Source organism: Rhagoletis zephyria, unplaced genomic scaffold (genome assembly GCF_001687245.7).
Source record: "Rhagoletis zephyria isolate East Lansing unplaced genomic scaffold, Rhagoletis_zephyria_1.1 Rzeph_scaffold_05475, whole genome shotgun sequence".
Classification (NCBI taxonomy): domain Eukaryota; kingdom Metazoa; phylum Arthropoda; class Insecta; order Diptera; family Tephritidae; genus Rhagoletis; species Rhagoletis zephyria.
The window spans coordinates 1-6130 of NW_016162558.1; the positions used below are offsets into that span (position 1 = coordinate 1).

Sequence of the window (6130 nt, forward strand, 5' to 3'; positions counted from 1 at the left end):
CTTCGGATAAATTAAGTCAAATATAAACATGGCTGCAAGTTTTTCAATATGGATTTTGGAGAGCCAATGGAATGAAGGTCACCACAACACAACATATCTGTCATTTCATCGTATTATCGAATGTGTAGTGTACATTGATATTCGGTATTTCTATTTTGGACTTTAGAGGATCAACACGTGTGTTTAATATAGTTCTTAATTCATATTTCATTTTATTTTTTTCTTCAATTTCAATATTTTTGCACAAATTTGTTGCATCGTTTCGTACGAAAAGTTTGAGTACTTTGGAAATTTTCCATGTAGGTATTTCTCCTCTTTGATTTACAGTGAACAAAACCATTGTGGAAAATTGTGGCTGTGTTGTGTTCTTTGGCTTCGAATGAAGTTTTTTTCATGTCCTTTTTTACTGTCTATTTTGAATTTCATTTGATTATTTTTCAAATAGTGCGTTTACCATACGATTTATCGAATTCGTTCGTATGCATTGACTTTTTCGTTCGCTATTGAATAAAATGCCACGATCCAGTTGTTCAAATATAGCCCGACGTACGCGTCATGAGAACATGATATTATCGCAAAGAAGATCGCAAAATGTTGAGGAGCACTTCCAACAAAATGAAGTACGACGTGCAGGATTTTCCATTAATTTTTCAATATTTAATGTAGAGAAGCACACCGGGGTACCGCTAGTTTTTATATATATAAGATGGGAGGTGCCACGCCCTCTTTTCCAATACCGCCCATTTTTCTTCATGAGTATGGAATTATTTGATTTACCTCTATACCAATTCCCAGTACTCTACCACAAATATTTCAACAGATATAAAACATAAAAATTTCAGTTATATGGGAGGTACCACACCCCCTTTCACGAATTCGGGCAAACTTCACATAAACCATTTGCATGATAGCCTGAATATGCCGTATAAATTTGGTTGAATTCGGTGGAGCAGTTCTCAAGTTATAAGCTCACACCAAAAACGTGTACTTATTTTTATACATAAGATACATATGCCACGCCCCCTTTTCCAAATTTGGGCGAGCTCCACATAAAATATCTGCATGATGGCCCGAATATGCTATATAAATTTGGTTGAATTCGGTGAAGCCGTTCTCAAGCTATAAGCTAACTCTCTAATTTTTATATATAAATTAGAGGCGCCACGCCCCCTTTTCCGAATTCAAGCAAACTTCACATAAACCATCTGCATAATAGCCCGAATACGAGGCATAAATTTGGTTGAATTCGGTGAAGCCGTTCTCAAGTTATATGGTCACACCAAAAATTTTAACTTATTTTTATATTTTAGTTAGTATAGATGGGGCCACGCTCCCATTTCCGAATTCGGGAAAACTTCGCATAAACCATCTGCATGATAGATCGAATAAGCCACATAAATTTGGTTGAATTCGGTGAAGCCGTTCTCAAGTTATGAGGTCACACCAAAAACGTGCACTTATTATAAGCTTTTATTTAACTTGGTCATCCCGCGCAAATCGCGGAAATTTCCAATCGATTTTAAACTGACTTCCCGACAAGTTAGAGACTTGAAATTTTCAGCATAGTTCCAATCACGATGACAATGCAATTTAAAATATAAATGAATTCCCCATATGGTCCAGGGGTCTTGCTTCAAAGGCGGTCAAAAAATAGTAAGATTTATGGCTAACAGAGCGTAATTTGCCAAAGAACGTAAAACCACTATAACATTGTTAAAGCTGTCGGCGATAGTGTAGCAAAGCTACTCGTGGCAAATTCTGATATCAACCTAGTCTAGATATGAACCTCGCTGTAAGAATTAGAAGACTCCAGATGTCGCCCCGACAGAAGAAGTTAAATATTGCGCCTAAATATATGCCATGCTACAACGGAAATGGACGACACGCCTTGCAGGTTTGGGTTCGGGGAATCAGTCACCGCTACCTGCGATGTAGTCCTTTGTACTCGAGAGTCTTGCCTTTTTGGCGGAGGGGCTGTGCTATAGTAAAGCACTGAGTTGTGTCTTTTTCGACAACTGGAGCAGGTTTGAGTACTTGGACAATCTTTCAAAGAGGGTGCCTGAGAAAGGCAGTCAAAGCACATGTTGTTTTCTCTTACGAATTTTCTGCGATCTTGAACCGACAATTTACGAAATCTCTGGCAGTTCCACAATGAGTGCGAGGAATCTTTGCACACGGGACATTTATACATCGTACGTTGTTATGTCACATGCGATTGGACCTGCGTCGATGATTTATTATGCGACTGTTGAAAGTGAGAAGGTTTGAAAAAAGGTCTGTTGTGGGGTTGAGGGGTTTTAAATAAACTGGAATTTCGGGGACTGGGTCTTGTTTTGGCTGGGCACCATTGATAAACCCTTTAGACCACCTCATATCGAGTGGTTAGGAACTGGTTCATTTGGGCCCAGTTCGGAAGGTCTTTCCTGGAACTGAGAGATTGCTCCCACAGAACCACTGTGTTCTCAGGAAGTTTTGAGGTGACGAGGTAAATTATTATGGGGTCCCAGCTCTCTGTGGAGACTTGTTGGGTGGCGAGAATTTGGAGACAGTTATTCACTGATGATTGGAGCTTTTGAATATATTCACTGTTCTCCACTTGAATAGCCTTTAAATTCATGAAAATACGTATCTGGTTTTCAACTAATACTCTTTTATTCTCATAGAGAGACCTTCAGGCTTCCCACGCCACATCAAAATTGTCATCGCTCAGTGGAGTTCTTTCGCCATTTGGCCAGCTTTGCCTTGAGTTTTGTACCGGAGATGGTACAAATTCTGGGATTTTGTGAGTTTTGGGTGGTTAATGTATACCGCCGTGTCACGAAAAGACGGCCATTGCTCATAACCCCCATAAAATGTTTCCGTATCGCACGGTGGGACCTTTAAGCCGAAGCTAGATTTTTCTTGGGTTTGAGAAATACTGCGAGTAGGCATGGTATTGCTTGCCTGATTGAGAAGCAGGAGTTGACCACCAATCTGGGCTCTCGTATCCTCATACGTTATGAGGCATGACCTGTATTTATTATACGCGGAGGCTTTGAAATCCTCGGGAAGTTCATGCTCCTTAGTCTCTATTATCATAATCATCAAATCCTACGCATTCTGAACGCAATTCCAAAGATTATCTATATTCTTGTCCTTGATTTTTAATGCAGACTCAGTATTATCTTGGATTTGAGTTGTACTGAATCGGCTACAGTATTCCATTAGAATATCTATCTCCGAGATAAATTTAGGGGCGACTGACTGTTTGGGTTTCTTATTGGACCTTCCACCTGCACGCGTACCGCGTTGAGATTCGATGGAAATGCCTTGTTGCTTCTCATCATCACTCATTTTTGGACTTTTAGATTTATCGTCACTATGAGGTGCGGTAAGTATTAACGAGATAACTTCAAAATGTATCTATGAGACGGAGATTAAAGACAAGATTTCTATTACCGATCTAAATTATCGTTCTTGTGACTGAGCTTAAAGAGAGGGCGAGAGATGTATATTCTTTTTAATAATGTCTGCTAATTTAACGCAGTGGAATTTAATTACTTATTTGTGGATGCCACGATATATATAAAAAGGTGTTTGCACTTTGATATGTGTTACTAATAAACCTCTGGAGATTTTTTTTTTGTTGAACTATTGAGCGATATACGGAGACCGTTTCACTGCACCCACACTGCACTGTATAAATATGTAGGTAACATTTTTAGGAAATGGCGTTAGTAAGAAGTTCAGATTCTTACTTACGGTTTTTAGGGATACTTCTTTTTTGAGGTGTCTGAGTTCCAACAGTGCTGGCTCTTTAAAGGCGAGGAAGGACCATAGTCACACGCGCTGCACGTGTAGTAATTCTCGGGCTGCTGATTGTACAAGGGGCGCTAGACACGGTGGCTGCTGATGTGCTGGATGAGGGCGAAAGCGAAGTGGCGCGGCGGTGGCTTCTGCGGCGGTGGCGACGGATTCAGCGTTTAGCTAGGGCTGCTGCTATGCTCCTGATCTTGCGGTGGTGCGAACCGGTGTGCTTGTCGCGGCGGTAGTTGCGTAGCAGGCCTTGACAGCGACAACGGGGGTGACGATCGTGATGGTGGAGCGGTCCGGTTGGCTCTATAGAACCTTTGAGGGCGTTGCGTGGCTGACACGGGAGCACTAGCGCGATCACTGTGGCAGTGGGGTTAGGTGGGGTGCTTCACTCACGTTTTAAACGAACTTTCGTGTAAGCAGGAACCGAATTTGCTACCGAAACCGATATTAGCTCAAGAGCTACAACACAAACGAACTGGATTCGCGTAAAAAAAATATAATATATAATATAATTTGTTACAATTAGACCTGCCAATGCCCGCTTGCTTCGCAGCACCTAATAAGATCTTTTACGTTGGCCAATACAAAAATAGCGTTTAAAAGCAAAAGCGGTCTGTAAAGTAAACATTTTTCGTTTAAATTGAAACGAATAAAGAGCAGAATCTTCCTCACACATAGGCCAAGATTAGTAGCGCTGTGATACCATATGGAATACTAATCCCTTTCGATGTCATGAGTTTTACCGATGTCCTATTTCGACCTGTGAGATCTCGGCCAAGCGTGCGTAATATTCTTCTATGATCTTGCAACTTCAACATTGGTCCAGTTTTCAGTTATAGGAGGACCAAGAGAACCATGACCCCCTTTCCCCCCATGATGAAAAGTTTTCCCGTACATTGACTAAATGAGTCGTTTTTGACAATTTACCTTAATATTTATGAACTGATTTCTTTGAGTCTTACTGCTGTACTAACGGCCGCCCCGAGCAATTTCGTCAATCGGAGGTAGGTGCAAGATCGCATTAAGGGTGTATGAGGGCGTCAGGCAAAGGTGCGCTTACACAATGTTGCGTTCTTTACATGCACACTTAACCGAATCCTCCATTTAGCCGTATGAAAAGTAAATTCGTCTAAGAAGGATATAGGGCAAAAGCAGACCAAACCCCGTGTGGGTTTCTATATATTTCGGCTGCAGCGCAATTCATTAGGTCTCTTTTCTGCAAAACCACTGCTGTCATGAAATGAATAAGCATTATGAATTTCAATCAGATTTTATAAAATATAGCGGTTTAATTTCTAGGAAACGAATACGACTTTTATAATTAGCTCCACTCCAGCGCCACCAGCGTGTTGTCTAGTAGGCTGTAATAGGACCATATATGCAAGGTATAACCTCCGACAATTTTACTGGTTTTTGAGTTTAGTCCGAACAACGAAAACGGCTATCATTTTATGTATGTATGTACATTAGAGTGGTCGAAAAAAAATTCCAAGACAGGGTTTGGGGCACCTTCCAAAATTTTTCTTTTTGCCGAAAGAGGTGCTGGTACCAAACCTTACGTTTCTATGTATACATTTAGGAGATGCTCATGAAGCACATATTTTACTCTAGAAGTATTGTGTATATATATTAATCAAAGAATTGGTTAAGTAACCTAAGAACATTTCAAATTTAAATTATCTAAACAAATATCACAAGTTTCAGTTGTCATGACCCCTTTTATAAAAGTCACCAATATTTTTGTCAGTTGCGCAGCTATCCGGCAGTGCATTTCAAGGTGATTGAGCACCCTCTATTATTAGCAGTAGAAAACTGAAAGTTAGTATAGATATTACAAATATTAAAAGGAAAAAAACTAACGGGGTGCTCCGTTTTCCAGAATGAAAAATTTTTCCCCATAAAAAAATTGGACCACTTTAATGTATATACAGTGCCGGACAAAAGTATTGGCACAGAGAATTTTTCGCAATATCTGAAAAGTTTTTTATTCTAATTTATTTTCGATAATTTTTTATAAATATATAGTTCGTCCTACACCAAAAAACATAAAAACTAAATCTCTAAATTTTGTGCAAACCTCAGGAAAATTCAATAAAATTGCACACTTATTTGCAACTTTCTATTCAGATTTTTTAGAAAAATTCTAAGTATGCAGTTTTATAGCTCAACTAATTTTAGTATAACAAAGTGCAAGCGTGAAGGTGCTAAAAAATCGCATTGATTTTTGGCACTTTTTTTTCAGTCAGGTTCTTCCGTACAAAGTATGTTCGACAATTATTTTTTGTATGGAGAAAATGAGCAACACCTTCTACTAAAAAAATTTCCAAAAATCAAG

General features: G+C 39.4%; 1 long non-coding RNA gene across 1 annotated transcript in view; it reads left to right on the forward strand.

The window, feature by feature from the left end:
- Positions 1–3496: 3496 nt before the first annotated feature.
- Positions 3497–6130, forward strand: part of LOC108372132 (uncharacterized) — a 16272-nt gene continuing 13638 nt past the window's right edge. Inside the window, exon 1 of the long non-coding RNA XR_001848815.1 lies at positions 3497–3507. This is a non-coding gene — a long non-coding RNA (uncharacterized LOC108372132). The remainder of the gene's footprint in view (positions 3508–6130) is intronic.